This window comes from Pinus tabuliformis, chromosome 1_2 (genome assembly GCF_031772625.1).
Source record: "Pinus tabuliformis cultivar Carrire ecotype Pingquan chromosome 1_2, CPIR1, whole genome shotgun sequence".
In the NCBI taxonomy this organism is placed as follows: Eukaryota; Viridiplantae; Streptophyta; class Pinopsida; order Pinales; family Pinaceae; genus Pinus; species Pinus tabuliformis.
In genome coordinates this window covers 610388517-610409340 of record NC_142298.1, presented here as the reverse complement: position 1 = coordinate 610409340, position 20824 = coordinate 610388517, and the positions used below count along the sequence as shown (strand labels likewise).

Below are 20824 nucleotides of genomic sequence, written 5' to 3'. Positions count from 1 at the left end.
TGTTGTATTTATGAACTGTTGAATGCATTTAATCGAGAAAAGTACTTAATAGATTCGCAAAGACGTAGATCTGCTTATTTGTATGATGTTATGCATGTTTAGTGCAATCGAAGAAGGACATAAATCTGTTAATTGTTATTTACTATAAATTCTGGGTTTCAAGGGTTAGGGTTCGCGAAGGTTAAGATAAACCCCTAGATCTGTAGGAAACACATCACATAGCCCCCTGGATGTAGAAACCTGGTTCTAGCATCCCCCAATACTGTCTCGGGTGAGACTGCAACCTGCGCTATGTGGGTTGTTGCTGAAAGGGTCAGTAGTGTAGTGTTTTGTTGGTTAGAAAAACTAACTTCGAACTTGGGTCCAAGCCCCATCAAGCCAACAAATGGTTCCATTTCCCCGACCAAGATGTATCTGAGGGACGTGTGGTGTATGGTTTGTGGAAACCAACAAAGAAGGAGATTGAAAACTAGATAGATCGGAAGCTGCACAAGTTTGGAGCTCAAGAAAACATGAATCTGTGTCTGTCGAAAGAAGAGTTGTTGCAAAGATATCTGTAAAATAGATGAACACGAAGTTTTCTTTTTCTCTTTTCCATGTGAATTATACGAATGTTTCTCTAAATTGGTGGATGGTCAACCTACCTAGAAGCTGGATAACCATATTGTGTGGACTCCAGAGTTAGTGAAGCGCATGGAAGGATCAGAATACAAGGTTGCGAAGGTTGTCGATTACTGGATTGATAGTATTTTGGGCGGATTTATCACTGAGTTTGCAATTGATATGTCTGTCAATTATAGTGAAGTTGAACGCCGATTTTTAAAAGGACCAAGAGGTAAGTATCTGAAGTATCTAAAAACATGGATTAAAATGCCATTGTGCAAGAAACGAGTTATGCCACTAAATTGATGTTTAGAAGAGGCTCGACGGGAGCTACATAAAGTGGAAAACAATTTAGAAAAGATCTAGATACAATTGCTCAGTACAGTCCTCTGTTGGGAGCATCCGATAACGAAGAAGAAAGTAATAGTACGAAGACACCTAGAGGTACACTGCAGTCAGTAGATCAGGGCATTGCAGGAATTCCACATCCATCCACTCCACCCCTACCATCACCTCCACCTTACACACCTATGCCTCCACCTCCACCTCCACTATTTAGTATGGAGAACACTATGAAGATGCCTATATTTAGTGGTTTAGGGATAGAAGACCCTGATCAATTATGGTTTGTAGCAGATGTTATGTGGAAGTCATAGTAGATAACATATGACGATATGAAGAAAGCACAACTGGTCACAAAATTGCAAAATAGGGTAGTGACTTGGTATATTAAGTACAGTATGACTCATCCAATTGCATCATTGAAAGACACAAAAGATGTGTTAAATAATGAATTTAGAAAGCCAAAGTCTCAAGCCCAGTATGTGACTGGGGTCAAAGAAATTAAGCAGAAGGTGAATGAATCTACATGGGATATTGATCAAATGATGGAATGTCTACTACAATAGGATAATCTATAGATTTCAGACGAGCAACATAAGGATTGGTATATTGTTATGTTGTTGTCTCATTTGAGATTACCATTGTCACAAAAGAAGATTGGATCACAAGCTAAAGCACTGGAGATTTCTATGATGTTGGAGGCTTCACCTATTAAGGATACGAATCTGGGAGTGCAGTAGATTCAAATGCAGTTGGCTAGCCTACATATGGAGTTGCAAGATCTTAAAAAGGGAAAAGAGGTAAAAAATGAGACCCATTCTAAAGTGTGGTGCTTAAAGTGCAAAGGAAATGGTCATGACAAGGATAATTGATCAATATATCAGAATTATCTAATTGTGGGAGGTACTAACCCCCTGAAACTAGAAACTTTCTCTAGATCAAGTTGGTGTAATGCCCTGGTGCGCTATCTGCCAAATAACAGGAAAACACTCAACTAAAAATTTCCATTTGTTGCAGAAGTTCGTACAGACTCCCCAACAACTATTCTGTAATTTATCTAAGTATGTAGGCCATGATGAGTGCAATTGCTGAAGCTATGAGTTAATGATGGAAAAGATTCTGACATATAGAGTACAGGCTGAGACATGCCTACAACAGGAACAAGAAGCAACTGCAGTGTGTAGAGGATGCCAGGGACGAGGAAGAGGACGAAGGGGAGGAGCTGGAAGAGGTCGCAGACATATTACTTGTTACAATTGTGGGGAACTAGGGTACTATGCGCAAGATTGTCAGAACCCGACACACCCCTCTTGTCAGTATGGCCGATAGTTTAACCATGTAATAGAAGATTGTCCTATACTCATCATAAAGATGCAAGAGAAGAAGAACCAACATCCCACCCAGAACATCCAGATGATGAGGTTAGAACCACGTGAGGATGGCCCAAGCGTTAATATAGTTACCCAGAGTGGTCTAGCTACTGTGGAAGATAAAGCCGCAAGGAAACAACTAGAAGAGAATATGTGGGTGCATAAGGCTGCTGACAAAGATACTGAATTATATTTTTATAAGGAAAAATAAACATTTATGGAGGTGAAGAAGAGCTCTGTGGATTCAGGGGCTTCCACATCAAAGGATCAGAAGGCACGAACATAGAAGCCTGAAGAGGTCATTGCTACGTAGGAGACAGATCCCTGAGTATTAAAATCCTTCTTGCAAACCCACATGAAGCTCTTAAGGGACCAGAAAGCAGTCTAGGGACTTCAAGAGTTAATAGACAATTGCACTGGCAAGGGTAAGCCACTACCTGAACAATGCACAATACATAGAGTAGACAAAAGTAAGAAAAGGACTAGGTGACCATATATTTGGGATTTGATGCGAATGTTTTTCCTAAACAGACCTGGAAAAAAATGGGAAATTCGACGCTACAGTGGTACCAAATTCAGCTACGAATGGTGAACCAGCAGAATATTATTCCTATAGGACCCCTACATGGAGTAACTATAGGCACTGAAGGGGCGTGCACTATAGCTGATTTTGAAGTAGTGAAAATAGTGGATTATAGTAATCCCTACCTGGCATTGCTTGGAATCGATTGGGTGTTTGATATGAATGCGTTCATCAACCGGAAGAAATGCAACATGACGTTTGAGAAGAAGGAACTAAGAGTCATTGTTCCATTGGATCCAATTGAACGTGCGTGGTATAGTGAACCAGTCCGAGATTACTATAAGTAGGATGATATTGAATAGATCTATAAGCTTACTGCGCAGAACGAGGATTAGATCAATCCTACGATGGATGGTAAAATTACTTGGGAAAATGACAACTCCTACAACTTGGATTTAAATGAGGAGCTCGAGCATTGGCAAAATAGATTACATGAAGTATCAACGCTGTGATGCAAAAAACTTGCTAAATCACTCTGATGTATATCCACTGAGGTACGCAATTTACCATATTATGATGGCTTAGAAGATGTAAATTTGTTTCTTGATAAATTTGAAAAGGATGTACTGGAGGAGCATCTCTTCTAGGCATTAGACATAGCGCTGAGAGCTGTGCCTCCCAGATAATGGTGTAAACTTAAGAAAAATTTTGCAGACTGGAAGGAGTACCGTAGGATGATGAAGTTGTGATTTGGTTATGCAAATACCACATTACTGAAACATATACATGGAAGGATGATCTGCACGAGCATCTGTTCATTGGATGAAAGCATGGAGAGAGGAACCACAACCTGAATGGGTACATATATTCTGCGACACCTTGGATACTATTCTGATGAATTGGTACTTAGAAATAGAGCTGTGACATGGAACTACGGAGTGAGATTTTATGAAGGAGATATTTTTGCTAACATTAAGTGTTGAGGATGGATTCAAATGTATTGATCAAGCATTACAAGAAATCAAGGTTGTGATATCCAGAACACCTGTAGATCATATCACATGGGTACAACCTGACTAGAGTACGCAGTTGTACCATGCTCTGGAATGCTACAATGTTACCACAAAACAAGGTAAAGGAAGATCTTAGGAATATCAGTATCCCTGAGTCAGAGGGACAATGTGAAGTCGCTGGGCCTGAGGTAGAGGTTCCTAATATTTCAAAACCTTTGAAGACCAAGCAAGTGAACATTGGGTTGGAAGCACAACTGAAGTTCGCGAATATATGAGATTACTGGGATGAGGACATAGCTGACAAGGACTCGGAGTTGTTACATGAATATCAAGACTTGTTTCCAACATATTTCTCTAATCTAAAGGGGATAATAGGTGATTTGGGTGTTATGAAGATCAATTTGAAGCTAGATGTGAAGCTAGTAAAGCAATGCCCATACCGATTGAATCCTAAATACACATAAAATTTACGCGGAGAACTCGATAAGATGCTCGCAGCAGGGATTATTGAGCCTGTAGAAGAATCAAACTCGATTAGTCCTATGGTAGTTCAAGAGAAGAAGACAAAGGAAAAAATTAGGATCTGTGTAGATCTATGGAAGTTGAACAATGCTTGTGTACCTGATCCATTCCCTATGTCGTTCACAGATGAAGTCTTGGAGAACGTTGTTGGTCAAGAAGCATACTCTTTTACAAATGGATTCTCAGGATATCACCAGATCAATATCGCGCTAGAAGATAAAAGTAATACTACCTTCGCCACATAATGGGGCTCTTTTCAGTATACAGTTATGCCCTTTGGAATTAAGAATGCCCCTACGATCGTTTCTAGGGTGGTAGTCATAACATTTAAGGAATTTATTCACAAGTTTTTGGAGGTCTACTCTGATAATTGGATGATGTCCAAATTAGTTAAATAGCATGTTTCAATTCTTTTTCTAATGTTGGATACTTGTAGGAAGTATCAGATCTCCCATATGGGATACTTTTGGGCCACGTTGTTTGTAAGGAAGGGTTGATGGTGGAACATGCTAAAATTGTGGTGATTATCAATTTGGACCCCCCAAGGAATGTAAAACATTTGTAAGAAACATGGGGCCATACAGGATACTATAGAAAGTTCATTAAGGCATACACACAGATCACTACGCCCATGGAGAAATTATTGAAGAAAGATGCGACATTTTGCTAGAATGATGATTTCCATAAAAAATTATATGTTTAAAGGAAAAGATGGTTACAACACATATTCTAGTGTTCCCCGATTGGAAGAAATAATTTCATGTAAATGTGGATGTGTCTTGTGTAGCATTAGGAGAAGTTTTAACCCAACTAGGCATAGGAGATATCAACCATCCAATTGCATTTGCGAGCATAAAACTGTCTAAGGCGGAGAAGAATTATTGAACTACAAAGTGTGAAGGGTTGGTGATGGTATATACACTCCAGAAGTTTAGGAATTATCTATTGGGTGTGCACTTCAAAATATATACAAACCATTCAACTTTGAAGTACCTCATCAACAAGCCTGTGTTGGTGGGGGGGGCGGGGATTTTCTAAGTGGATACTGCTATTTGAGGAGTATGACTTGAAAGTAATTGTGAAGCCAAGAAGATTAAATGTTGTACCTGATCACCTTTCATGGATTGAGAATGGTGAATAACCTACAAGTCATGATGAAGGATTTTCTGACGCACATCTCTTTATTGTGCACGTTGTAGATGAACATTTGCAGATATAATTCAATTCTTGTCTATAGGTGTAATTCCTGAAGGATATACGACGTAGCAGAAAAAGGAATTAGTGGTAAGGGCTGCATATTTCTCCGTAATTGCAGGGAACTTGTACAAAATGGGGATGAATGAAGTTTGGCGTAGGTATGTACCAAATTATGAAAAACAAAGTATCCTCACCGAATAGCATGCAGGAGTTGCTGGAGGCCATTATGTTGGAAGAGTGACTGTGTAGAAGATCCTATGAGCTGGGTTGTTGTGGCCAAATGTGCACAAAGATTCAAAGGAGTATTGTAGGGCATGAGATGTCTGTCAAAGGAATAGGAATACATTTCGAAGGGATGACTTGCCTCTGAACCCGCAAGTCTTGTTATAGGAATTTGAAAAATGGGAAATAGATTTTGTGGGACCTATTCTGCCACCAGGAAGGAAGAGAGGAGCGCGCTAGATCATCACGACGACAAAATACTTGACCAGGTGGATCAAGGTGCATCCCGTGAAGGATTGCAGCACAACTACAGCTACGAAGTTTATATTTGAGTACTTTTTATCTAGGTTTGGTTGTCCTAAGATTTTGATGAGCGACAGGGATTCGCATTTCCTAAATGAAACGATTGATGTTTTTCTAGAATAATTCCAAATGTATCATCAGAAAATCACGCCATACCATCCTAAAGGAAATGGAACAGTTGAAGCTTTCAATAAGATCATGGAGAATGCTTTAACAAAGATTTGTAATGTGAATAGGAACGATTGGGATGTGCGCATACCAGTTGTTCTTTGGGCATATAGAACTACATGTAAGAAGTTGACTGGACAGACACCATTTCGACTAGTTTATGGACCAGAAGCGATGATGCCAATGGAGTATGTAGTACCAAATTTGAGGATTTCTACAGTCACGGAGATGGAAGATCGAGATATAATGGAAGAACGCCTCACGCAGATACTTGAGTTAGAAGAATATCGATTCTTGGTAAATTTTCATCAGTAGGTGCAGAAGGCTAGAGAAAAAGTGTGGCATGATTGCCACATTAAGCAACACACCTTTAAAAATGGATTTAGTGTTGATGTATGATAGAAAGTTTACTAAGTTCCCAGGAAAGTTTTAGATGCATTGGATGGGACCATACATCGTCAAGGAGATTATGGATGGAGGTGCAGTTCAACTCACGAAGCTCAATGGGGAGCTATTTCCAGGAAGAATCAATCGAAGCTGGTTAAAGTTGTACAGGGGAAATCCTGCCCCTGCGTGATGACTACATGGATGTAGGATAGTCTTAGTACTTTAGGAAGTTGGAAGGAAGTGCGGGACTATAAACTACTCTGCCAGGTGAAAAATTTGGCAAAGAGATTGGGTTGCGCGATGGTTAGGAGAAAGGTGCATATGGGAGCTGCGATGAAGGAGCTGTGCTAGCAAGGTGGGTCCTGCGCAGCCTAGCAAAAAAGTGACCATTGGAATCACTGTAGATGATTGGATGGTTATTTTTCTCTTAAAAGGAGTGGGGGAGAAGCATTTAAGAAGCATATCTTTGGAAATATACCACCAAAAGAGCATTAATGAGGGAGATCTGGAGGGAATCGATGGATTTGAATTCAAAAAGGGCTATAAATACAACATCCCGCTCCACATTCAGACACTTTTCTTCCAGAGAGATTGTCTTGAGATTTTGCACCTAAGTTTGAGCATAGAAGGTTGTTGTATGTATGGACGAGATTAGCAAGAGGTAGAGTGGGAATTTTCATTGAAGGGGCTTGGGTTTGAGGGAGATTTGTCCGAGTGGTAGAAGAAACTCTTCTAGGAAAGATTGGATGAGATGGCTGCAACACCACTAGTCCCTGCTATAGTAACCAAGTCACCAAGGCCAAAACCTACTACCTCCATGACAAGAGAGAAAACGTAGAAGAAGCCCCAGCCTCCACTAGTGTGTTAGTCCCCTAGAAAGATACCTATGGAGCGAAGTTAGAAGGGGAAGATGGACAAAAATAAGTAGCCTATGGAACCTAAGGATTTGGAAGAAGAAGAATTGGCTGAGGGGTTAGAGGATATCCCTGCAAAAGAAGTCGAACATATCTCTAGATTTCCTCCTTACATGCCACCAAGGAAGCCAACATCCAAGGTCTCTAAGGACCCAGATGCATTAAAATATTAGGTAGTCACTCCGTTATTACTAGAGCATGTACCCATAGAGGGCAATTTGTTGGCCCGGGTCCCATATTTGAAGATGGAGGATTGGGATCTGAATGATTTTGCAAAGTACCCTCAGTTTCAGCCCAACAATTATTTGAGATCTGTATATTATGAAGAGGTGGGAGTCCCAAGGGTAGAACCAATAAAGTGGGTAGCTGAAATCTAGCGCATGGGTCTTTTAAACATGATGTATTTGCCTCACTTTGGGTGAAGTAATATCAACACAATTTTTGTGCGCCAATTGCTAGCATCAGTGCACGATGGGTATTTATGGCTGGGGACACCCATCCTCATTGATGAGATGTTGATCAGGTGGATCACCACGCTTCCTTATCAAGGCATGAACCCAGATGATGCTTTTGTGGGCAAGTTACAGGAAAAGAAGTTGATAGACCAGATGAAGAGCTACTTTGGGTTAGTGAAGAAGTCTCAATAATAATATGACACCCATACCGCTTATTGGAGCTTTATAACTTAGCTCATGGCGGTATCTACATCCATATACATATACATACATATATGGAGATAAAAATACTTTTCAAAATTTTGTACTTAAAAAAAATAAAATTAGAGGGATTACATTTTTATTGAGCTCCAATGCTCCTTGGCATAGGTTTTCTGTAATTCGTTGGCTCCCATCTTTAACTGCTCTTTAAATTTTGAATTTAAAATATAATAAAAACTAAAAACATAAACAAATGTCTTTCGGATTAATCACATCATTAAAATTTGAATCCTAATAATGTCATTAATTCAAAAAACATTTGTTTACCATATAGATCACAATTTTTTATTATTAAATATATTAAAAAATCAAATTTTTATTAAATATATTTTTTAATAAATCTAATAAAATATAATTAAAATTTGTTAAAATGACATATCTCAATTTTCAAAAAATATTATTTATATTTAAAAATATATTTTAAATAATTAAAAATAAATTTCGTCCCCTCTCCTCAGCGTAGTTAAAAAATTATTATGTAACTCTTCTTAGTGAAGAATTATTAAAATTAACATAGATAACTATACAACAATTAAATTTATGAAAACATACATCTGATTTACATTATGAAACGTTTGGATGGATTGATATGCTATGTTCACTGTTCACTGACGCCGATTTAGTGTTTTATATTCGCTCAAATAGCAACAGACATTCAGAAGTTGGAAGGCATGAAGGGTGTTTTTTTGTACGGAAGGAAATAAGTTAAGGGAAAATAAGTTAATGGTTACGATTGAGAGATATATTTTAAGAGGGAAAGCTTTCTTTTTACACATTAAGAGATAATTTCAGATAATGTGATTTTTTAAAAATAATAATGATAAATCAATTAATAATAATGGTTTCACAGTTAATTGATTTTATAATTATTAGTTTATTGAAAATAATAATAATAATAATTCATTGTTACAAGTTTATTCATAATTCAATTTAAATTCATTTTTTAATTGCCAATTAAGAGCTCCATCTCCCATATTCTAAATTAATTCACTAAAAAAATATAAAAACCAACTTCCTCATTACTAATTTATTCATAACTCAATTCATATTCATTTTTCATTGTTAATTAAAAGCTCCATCTTCCATCTTCTAAATTAGTTCACTAAAAAAATAAAAATAAAAACCAACTTTCTCATTACAAGTTTATTCATCACTCAATCTGCATTTTTAATTGTCAATTAAGGCCGCCATCTCCCATATTCTAAATTAAGGACTCCATCTCCCATATTCTAAATTAGTTCACTACAAAATAAAAATAAAAACCAACTTCCTCATTACAAATTTATTCATAGCTCAATTCGAATTCATTTTTTTAATTGCCCATTAAAGACTCCATCTCCCCTATTCTAAATGAGTTCACTAAAAAATAAAAATAAAAACCAACTTCCTCATTACAAGTTTATTCATAACTCAATTTGAATTCATTTTTTAATTACCAATTAAAGGTTTTATCTCCCCTATTCTAAATTAGTTCACTAAAAAATAAAATTTTATTCATAACTCAATTTGAATCCATTTTTTAATCGCCAATTAAGGGCTCCATCTCCCCAATATGATCTTCTCCATCTCCCAAATATGATTTTCTCGGACTTTTTTTTATTAAGATGTGACCTGAACAATCATTGATTTAGGGTCCAGATAATGAAAGGTCTCCCAACATAATTCTTTACAAATTTATTACCCTGTAAGCGTTCTAGCTCTATTCATCTCTCTTTCAGATGTACTTCTATAATTGATCCTACGGGAAATTTACCATATTTTTGCAGTTCAAGAAAAATCTCTGAAAGGATTGTTGTGTTTACAGAGCTCTAGGGACTGCGCTTCCGAATATCAAATACATTTCAGAAGCACGTGTTGCTTGTAAACGCATCTTTGACATGGTTGACAGAGAATCAATCATTGATTGGGAAGATGCAAAAGGAGAAATATTGAAAGAGGTCAGGGGTAAAGTTGAATTTAGAAACGTTGAGTTTACATATCCATCTCGACTAGAATCCAAGATATTTCGCAATTTCTGTCTAAACATTCCCGCAAACAAGATTGTTGCGTTGGTGGGGAGAAGCGGGTCCAGCAAGTCTACGGCTGTGGCATAATAGAGAGGTTCTACGATCCCCTGGCTGGAGAGATTTTGCTGGATAGAGTGAAAACCAAAACGCTACAATTGAAATGATTGCGTTCCCAAATTGAACTAGTAAGTCAAGAACCTGCACTCTTTGCTACATCGATCAAGGAGAACATCTTGTTTGGAAAAGAGGGAGCCAACTTGAATCAGGTTATTGCTGTCGCCATATCTTCAAACGCTCACGATTTGATTAGTCAACTACCAGATGGTTATGACACACGGGCAATATTTATGTTTTTACTCCCATTCTTCATTTCTAAAGTGCAGTCAATTTGAGTTTACTTTCTTCATTTGCGCAATACAGGTGGGTGAGCGCGGAGTCTAGATGTTGGAAGGGAAAAAGCAATGTATATCTATTGCAAAAGTTATGCTCAAGGATCCTCGTCTACTTCTTCTAGACGAGGCCACAAGTGCTCTAGATGCAGATTCCGAGAGAATCGTTCAGAATGCTCTAGACAAAGTTTCAGTTGGTCGCACAACTATTGTAGTAGCTCATTGCCTCTCCACCATCCGCAACGCAGACGTGATTGCGGTGGTTCAAAGTGGCCACGTGATCGAGACAGATATGCATGAAGATCCGATTTGTAAATGCAATGGAACATACGCTGTTAGATATTGTAATTACTCCGGCATGTGGAGTTGGGTAAACATAGAGAGTCAATTAATTGAGTGGTTGAGTGTTTGATTGTTGAGTAAGTCCAATTAAGTTGTAGAAGATTTTTAGTGTGTGATTGCATGTCAAGATATTTTAGGCAAGTAGTTAGTTGGAAAATGATAAATACTTTTCACCGGATTCATTGTAATCATCATGATTTGTGTGATCAATAAAAGAGCAGCCGCTCTTGTTTTATGTGTGAATTATTTGTGCTTTGTCTCATATGCTTTTCCAACAAATTAGTATCAGAGTGAAATTACAAAGCGTCACAAAAAACAGATTAGCAACAATCTGTGTGAGAGGAGAGAAATATATTTTTTCTCGAAGTGAACAGAAAACACACCTTGTAGGTTACATACAAGACGCACACAGGCTCTCAGCCTTTTCGAAGCATGCAGGTCAAAACAATTTTTCGTGGCGTCAGGAGTTTGTCATCGTGCAATGTGTTAGTGGCATGCCCTCATCACGAGAATCCCGTTAGCGTAAACAATTCATGGAGTTCATTAAGTTTTAGGCCTCAATCAATCACGACCGCGTTAACCAAGTGAAGAGAAATTCTTAAAAGGGAAGTGAAATTTGCTTCAAGCAATCACGACCGCGTTAATCAAGTGAAGAGCAATGTTTGAAAGGGCGCGGAAATTTGCTTAAAGAGAGTCACGCAAGTTTTTTAAGGAGTTGACTCAAACAAAAAAAGTTTGACCCTTAAAAGTTTGTTAAGGAGTTACGTTTTAAAGGAGTCGAGAATAAAAAAATAGGGGGCTTTGAAAAAAAAGAGTTTTCATTGACAAGAGAATTTAAGGCTTTGTAAAGTCCGTCAAGTTTTGGTGTTTTGTCAAGTATGACAGTTTTTTTTGGTGAATATTGTGTTTCTCAGATCTGCTGCTGACTTCTTTGCTTCTGACATAACTTGTTGCCCCATGTCACTCCTCTTTGTGCCAAACCTCCAAGAACTTCCATGCTTCTTTGGAAGTTGTAGCTTTTGCTTCTTTTCATAAACACTTTTCATCCAATGCATGTTTCATAAAATTAATATTAAAATATCACATATTGCATCATATGAGTTATTAGATTTATATTCAATTAACTCTTTAGTCTAAGAAAAGTTAGCATCTTGATAACCCATAACCCAGTGATCAAAATATTCACCTGGAGACATAGGAGGTGGTAGCAAATCAAACCTACACCAATCAACCTTGATTTCTTTTTATCTTCTGCTAGAATTCTCAGTGGGTGAGCTGCTACGTGAACCTCTTTAACCATGGCAATGATCTTTGCGTCTTCTTTTTTATTTCTTTTATTAATATGCTTCAGTAGTGCTTTGCAACCCATGACTGTGGTCCCAATGTCTTATAGTTTCTTACCTGTTTGCATGAGGTTGTCTTCCATATCGCCCCTAAAAGAAAATATGATTTTCAATATGCACCCCGGTAAGGCACAATCTTCACCAAAAAATTATCATGCTTGACAAAAAACCTAAAGAAAATATGAATTTCAATATTCTCCCCATAAACCACAATTTTCACCCAAAAATTGTCATGCTTAAACCAAATAATTTAAAGAAACTACTTTACAAAACCCTAGATTTTTATTCAATAAAGTCTTTTTCTTTCTTAATTCTTCGAAAACCTTTAAAAATCTCCTTTATCAAATCCTTCAATATAACCAACGTTATTGTTCATACGATTTAAATACTTTTTCAAAATAATATTGTAAATGACTCACTCAAATATATTTGACGGGACTTTCCAATTAAAAAGTCTTTTAAACCATTCATTTAATGAATCCTTTTGAAATAAATAAAAAACTTTTCAAACATAATATCTCCCAAATTATATCACTTGCCCTAAGTCTTCACCTTGGAAGGATTTGTTTTAGAAACCTTCTCGTTTCCAAATTTTGTAAATCTTTACACTTATTTTCAGTCTTCACCAAAATTTTTAAAATCTGGGGCTCTGCCCTTTTAAAAAAATCTTATTAAAAAAAATTTCCAAACCTTGGGCACTAACGGACTGTCTTCGGATTTGATGCCCTGGCTCTTAATCAAAGCGCGGATGCCGAGGGGAACAAGTTTTGCCGCAAGAGAATACTTTCAAAGTTTAGCTTGTGGCCTGTAGGGATGCGGCCCTGACTCTGTTTAGAAAAGAAAATCAACACACTACAGCTTCTCGCTGCGCGGTTAAAAAAACGACTTTCCATTTTTCGTATGGCTGGACAAAGTATGAATTCACGTATAAAACATTAGCCTAATTAACCACATGCAACATAAAACTTTTTTGATCGGTGAAAATCGATGGCAGTGACATTAGGAGGTTCAATTTGAAGAGTTTGAGGAATCACATAGCTCTAGTAGGTCAAGAGCCCACGCTGTTTGGAGGAAGCATTTGAGACAACTTTCCCTACGGAAAAGAGAACGCAATCGAGGTGGAGATGATCGAAGCTGCAATCGCTGCACATGCTCATGACTTTATGAGGGAAATACTGCAAATTTTTAATTGAAACATAATTTTTATGCAATAATATATATATTCAATCAGTTGTGGTTAAGCAGATTGTTTCTGGAATAAATTGTTAGAAATATTTGGTGAATTTAATTTTCGTTTTTGCAGAGGGAAAAGGCAAAGAGTTGTGACTATCGCAAAACTATGTTCACGCACCAAGAAGTAGATTTCGCACAGCTATTTTCGTGCACTCTGAGGTCAATTTCCCAGACTTGGATTTCACACACCTCGGAACTATTCCACACTGAAAATAACAAAATAGGTTTGGAGCAACACACTAAAACTTAATATTCATTTCTTAAACATGAAAATACATCTACATGAGACAAAATAAAATAAAATTTTACAGAAGTCTAAATTTACGCGGAGTAACACAGAGTAACTGTTGTTTTCACGTGGCCACCAAAAATTGCTCCACCATTTTCTCCACAAAGACTTGCGCTCTTTTCTTACTTCTTACTCTCTAACCTCTCTACATAGTCTAACTCTTACAAAATGACTTTTACATTCATATATAACTCAACATACAATTTTACATTTAATTCATTACAAAGCGAAATTAATTTTGATGTTGTTGTTTAGTGTCATCAGAGTTGTGTTTCTCGAGTGTGAGCAAGGTTGTTGAATTAATGTTTGCCCATATTTGTTTACCTAAGTACATAAATTCTTTAAATGCCTTTGCTGGTTTCTGAATACTTCGCATCTCACTTCAGACCTTCTATCTTCACGCTGAGAGGCAACGTGCAAAAATGTCTTCAAGCACAGAGGCAACTTGCAAAAGTGTCTGACATGTATGGCTGCAAAAGTGTTTGACATGTATGGCTGTTGTCAGGCTGTTTATTGCGGTGGTTGGGATTATTATTTCCAACACTCCCCCTTAATCACAATCGCCGCCATTGACAATTCCCAAACAGTTTCTGAGATAAACAAAATTTTCTCCTGCCAATGGCTTTGTGAAAATATCAGCAAGCTGTTCTTGTGACCTGCAGTGCTGCAACACAATTTAATCATTGTTAATCAACTCTCTAGTAAAATGATATTTAGCATCAATATGCTTGGTCCTTTTGCCGAAGACAACATTCTTTGACAATGCAATTGCTGAGGTGTTGTCGTAGAAAATAGTTGTCGCGCCCTCTTGGTCATGACAAAGATCCCTCAACATCCTTCTTATCCAAATAGCCTGGCATGCCGTTGTTGTTGCTACGACATATTCAGCTTTTGTTGTTGACAGTGACACTATTGGCTGCTTCTTGGAAGCCCATGAAATTGCTCCAGAACCCAAATGAAAAACATATCCTGACATGCTCTTTCTCTCATCGACACTGCCTACCCAATCACTGTCAATGTAACCAACTAGCTTGAAATCACTTGTTGCTGTGTACAAAACGTCATACTATTTTGTCCCATTGACATACCTCAGAATCCTTTTTGCTACTTGCCAATGTGTCTCCTTGGGTTTCTCCATGAACCTTGACACCAAACTTACTGCATACATTATATCCGGCCTAGTGGCGGTCAAATACATCAGGCTGCCTATCATGCTTTTGTATAATGTCGGATTGACATTGCTGCTACAATATTCTTTGCTCAACTTCAACCCTATGACAATTGGAGTTGGTGCGGACTTGCTGTTTTTCATTTTAAACCTCTCCAAAATTTTTGCCACATACTTTGCTTGAGAGATAAAAATGTCATTTTCTGTTTGCTTCACTTCTATGCTAAAAAAATATCTTAGCAATCCCAAGTCAGTCATTTCAAACTCACTCTTCATTACTTGTTTAAAATCGGTGATGAGGAAATCATCACTGCCTGTAAAGATCAAATCATATTCATACAAGACCACAATGAGAATCTTACTTTCGCTCTCTTTGATGTAGAGAGTAGGCTCACCATCACATTTGTTGAGACCATTGTCCAACAGGTAAGCATCTATCCTGCTATACCATGTGCGCGGTGCTTGATTCAATCCATAAAGAGCTTTCTTCAACCGATATACTTTGTCTTCTTGTCCTTCAATCTCATAACCAGGTGGTTGCGCGACATACACTTCCTCTTTCAGTACTCCATTCAAGAACGATGACTTTACGTCCATCTGATACACTGTCCATTTATGCTGCGCGGCAATCACCACAACTGTGCGCACTGTCTCCATTCGCGTGACTAGCGTGAATGTCTCTATGTAATCTCTTCCATGTTGTTGTTTGTATCCTTTGACAACTAGCCTTGCTTTGTGCCTTTCAATCTTTCCCTCAATGTTACTTTTGGTCTTATAGACCCACTTCACTCCAATAACGTGTTTTCCTTTCGGAAGGCTCACTAACTCCCATGTGTCATTCCTTTCTATTGCTTCTATTTCTTCCTCCATTGCCGCAACCCATTTTTCTTCTTTGACTGCATCTTCAAAGTGGATTGGGTCATCTACATGACAAAATAATGAAAATAAGGAATTCAGACCTGCGCTACTATCAACTTCATCTTGCTCATAAATTTCATTTAAATTTCTAAATTTTGGCCTTCTTGTGCTTGCTGAAGATGGGCTTGATATGTCACTTGGTGTCGCGCTTCGTGGTGTGCTTGGAGAAGCACTTGCTTGGCTATGCGAAACTGTCCTATTATTTGTTGATGGCATTGCTTGCTGCCTTCTTCACTGTGTTTGAATAGGAGTAGATGGAGTCACAGTTGAGGAATTATTTGCTGTTGTTAATTCCTCTCTGTCCTCATTTGGTATGCATGCTTTGACATTGATTTTCTTCTCTTCCTCTTCTATGAACTACACATCTCTGCTGATTATGACTTTCTTGGTTAATGGATTGTAGAGTTTGTATGCTTTGGATTCATCATTGTATCCAACAAATATGCATTTCTCCCCCTTTCTGTCCAACTTCTTTCTCAACTCATACAGAACATGTGCATAAGCCACAGATCCAACAACTCTCATGTGAGTGACACTATGCTTTCTTCCACTCCATGCCTCTTGAGGAACAATGTTCTAGAGGCTTTTGGTTGGACATCTATTCAAGATATATGTTGCACAAGCGACAACTTTAACCCAATAGTCATTTGGAAAATGCTTTGCCTTCAACATACTCCTTGCCATCTCCATAATGGTCCTATTCTTCCTTTCTGTGACACCATTTTGCTGTGGTGTATATATTGTTGTAAATTCCTTATGAATTCCATGTTCCTTGCAAAATTGAAGGAAGTCATTTGAGATGTATTCTCCACCTTTGTTTGTCCTAAGGACTTTGATGAAATGTCCGCTTTGTTTTTCAGCAAGAGCCTTATATTGATGAAAGCACTCAAACATTTTACTTTTCTATTTTAGGAGAAAGACCCATGTTTTCCTTGTGTAGTCATCTATGAAGGTCAATACATAGTTACTACCACCAATTGATGGTGTCTTCATTGGTCCACATAAATCTGAGTGGAAAATCTCAAAAGGTGCCTTTGCCCTCATTGAATTTCCTGCTAGAAATGTCTCTCTATGTTGCTTGCCCAAGATACATCCTTCACATATGCTATCTGATTTTTCTAAGAGTGGTAAACCCTTCACCATGCCTTTCCTATGCAACAAATTCAAACCTCCAAAGTTGAGATATCCAAATCTCAAGTGCCATAACCAATTTTCATCTTTTACCTCTGCTTGAAAGTTTACTTGTGTGACAGCTGCCCCTTTTCTTCCATTTTCTTGTGAGTTCATAGATAGTTGTGCTTGTGCGCCTTCTTTCTGCAAATCTGATATTATTTTCAGGGAAAACATTCTATTGTCTGTCATCTGAACCTTTGCAACCAACTGTCTTCTTGGAGGCCTATCCAAAATTGTGCACACATCATTTTTGAAGAAGACATTATAGCTTTTTTGCATGAGTTGTCCAACGCTCATGAGATTATGTTTCAGACCGGGGAAAAAGTAAACATCATAGATGTATTTCTTCTCCCCCTTTTTTGTTAGGATATTAACTCTTCCCTTTCCAATGAAAGAGACTTTGCTATCAGTCCCTAATGTCACTTCAGATTTCACACTTTCATCTAGATCAGAAAACATTTCTATGTTTCCTGACATGTGGTTGCTACACCCTGAACCTAGATACCATATATCACTCTATTTTTCTTGTGCTACATTACAAGCTAGAAACATGCTATCATGGTTCTGATTTTCTCTTGTGAAATTTACACTTGGGTTGTTACTAATATCATATTGCTTCTTTCTACATTCATTTTCATAATGACCATACTTCTTAGAGTAATGAAATTGAACTTGAGATTTATCATACCTCTGACCTTGTGCTTGATTTTGGCTTGGGCCTTGACTTGGATTTTGATTGCTGCCTCTTCCATTTGAGCTTGAAGGTCTACTTCTTCCACCTCTGTGTGGACTTCTTCCCCTTCCTCTAGCATATGATCTTCCTTTGCCTCGACCTTGACCAAATGATACTTGTGTCTTGAAGGCATGCTCCAATGAGGAGCTTGTTGCTCTATTCAGTCTATGTTCATGAGAAATTAGTGATGCATTAAGCTTATCCAATGTGAACTATGAGAGATCCTTTGTCTCTTCTATAGCCACAACAATAGCCTCAAACCTTGCTAGCAGACTTCTCAAAACATTCTCAACTATTCTTCTTTCCTCAAGTGTCTCACCATGAGACCTAATTTGAGTAAACAGCCCACTTACATGTGTAAAAAATGAGTCTATATTATCAAACCCTTTCATACAAAGTGTTTCAAAATCTCTCCCCAACATTTGCAGCTCTGTTGTCTTGACTTTTGCCATGCCTTGGTAGGCTATATGGAGGATGTCCCATGCTTGCTTGGACTTCGTTGTTGTTACAACCCTTGGGAAAATACTTTCATGAACTGCTTGGAAAATATAAAACAGGGCTTTTGAATCCTTCTTCCTGTTGTCCCTTAACAAATCTCTTTCTTGTTGAGATAAGGCATTGTATGCTGCTACATCTGCTCGTCCTTGAAAACCATTCTCCACCAAATCCAAAATGTCTTGAGAAGAAAAGACGGCCTTCATTGTAATAGCCCAATAATCATAATTTTTGCCATTAAACTGAGGAATTTGAGGATTAGTCAAACTTGTGCTTGATGTTGCCATTTCTAAGCGTAAAAAAAAACTTTCTACCTGCTGGTAAATATGGTAAAAAACAATGTGCGCTCAAACGCAATTTTTACTGTTAGTAAAAACACTTGTTTTTACACTAACAGAGTTTAACCTATTCCGATACCATGTTAGAAATATTTGTCGAATTTAATTTTCTTTTTCGCGGAGGCGAGAGGCATAGAGTTGTGAATTTCGCGAAGCTACTTTCGCTAAACTAGGTTCATGCACCGCGAAGCAGATTTCACGGAGTTACCTTCGCGCACCGCAAGGCTAATTTCCCAGACTTGGATTTCGCGCACCTCGGAACTATTCTAGAGACTTAGTGAATACTCACAGTAAAAATAACAAGATAGATTTGGAGCAACACACTAAAACTTAGTATTCATTTCTTAAACATGAAAATACATCTACATGAGACTGCGGTTCATTTACAAAATAAAATAAAATTTTATAGAGATTTAAACTTATGCGGAGTAACACACAGTAAAATAGAGTAACTGTTGTTTTCATGCACTCACCAAAATTTCTCCACCATTTTATCCATAGTGACTTGTGCTCTTTTCTTATGTCTTACTCGCTAACCTCTCTACACAGTCTCACTCTTACAAAATGACTTTTACATTCATATATAACTCAACATACAATTTTACATTTAATTCATGACAGAGAAAAATTAATTTTTATGTTGTTGTTGAGTGTGATTAGAGTCGCGCGGGTGTTTCTAGAGTGTGAGCAAGGTTGTTGAATTAATGCTTGCCTGTATCTGTTTACTTAGGTACATAAATTCTTTAAATTCCTTTGTTGGGTTTCTGAATGGTTCGCAACTGACTTCAAACCTTCTATCTTCACGCTGAGATGCAACCTGCAAAACTGTCTTCAAGCACAGACGCAACCTGCAAAAGTGTCTGACATGTATGGCTGCAAAAGTTTTTGACATGTATGGTTGCTGTCGGGTTGTTTATTGCGGTGTTTGGGATTATTATTTCCAACATAAATTAGGATGAACTGAATATGGCATTGATTTAACTTGGATTTGTGTAGCTCTTTGGAGAAGGGATACGAAACAAATTGTGGATACAAAGGAATGCAATTATCGGGAGGGAAAAGGCAACACATTGCTATAGCCAGGGCGATCATAAAGAATCCGAGCATATTACTGTTGGACGAGGCCACCATTGCGTTGGACAAGCAAGCAGAGAAGATTGATCAAGAAGCCCTGGACAAAATAATGGTGGGAAGAATGACTATTGTGATAGCTCATAGACTGACAACCATTCAAAATGTAGATTCGATTGTTGTGATTGAAGATGGGAAAGTGATTGAGCAAGGAACTCACTCGTATCTCATGAGCAAAGGAAAAGGCAATCCATATTACTCTCTCGCCAGTATCCAGCTAGGCTACCACTAGATTATCACCTCCCTCACTCAAAGGGTCAAAAGTATTCTGCCGTGATCCATGTCCTAAATCTTTCTAAATGCCTTCAACCAAATTTTGAAGTTGAATTTTCATTTCTTTGTTATTTGTCGTTCAATGCTAATTTGGTCCACGTCCTAAATCTTTCAAAATGTTGTGAGAAAAATTTTGAATTTGTAGTTTCATCTGCATGACGTTTGACCGTTTAACATTAATATCATAATTATATGTTGTAACAAATCATCCAAATTATAATAAAATCAGTTGGATTCTTGCACCATGGAATCTCGACATGACTTGGAATTACAAGTGAAAATGATGGAATATATTTTCTCAATAGTCTCTTAATTTTAAAATAAATTATACTTTATCACACCTTAATGCCTATGTTAACTTAGTCTTTTTCTTTTTAATGTCCTTGTCACCTTGAATCTATTTCCTCCGAGGAAACCTAATTGTTGTGGTTGGATCATGTTCCAACGATGGTCGTCACCTTCCAATTAAACCTAAAACAAGTTCCATTAATCTTTGTGGATTCACCTAGAGTAATGGCTGGAGTAAGCTAAGCTCACCTATTGATGTTGGCATACAAGTGCTGAGAGCTTCTCTAGTAAGGACTAGTATGGATCACAATAACCAGGCGTAAACTAGGATTTACCCTATCAATTTTAAGGAGGTGGGAAGAAGCTAAATGACTTGGTCAAGTAAGAGCCATGAAAATCTGGGGAGAGGAGTACTTGGTGAGGGA

The 20824-nt window shown here is 37.7% G+C and overlaps 1 pseudogene; it reads left to right on the top strand.

Annotated features, from left to right (window-relative positions):
* Positions 1-693: 693 nt before the first annotated feature.
* Positions 694-20070, top strand: LOC149207112 (putative multidrug resistance protein; annotated as a pseudogene).
* The last annotated feature ends 754 nt before the right edge of the window (positions 20071-20824 follow it).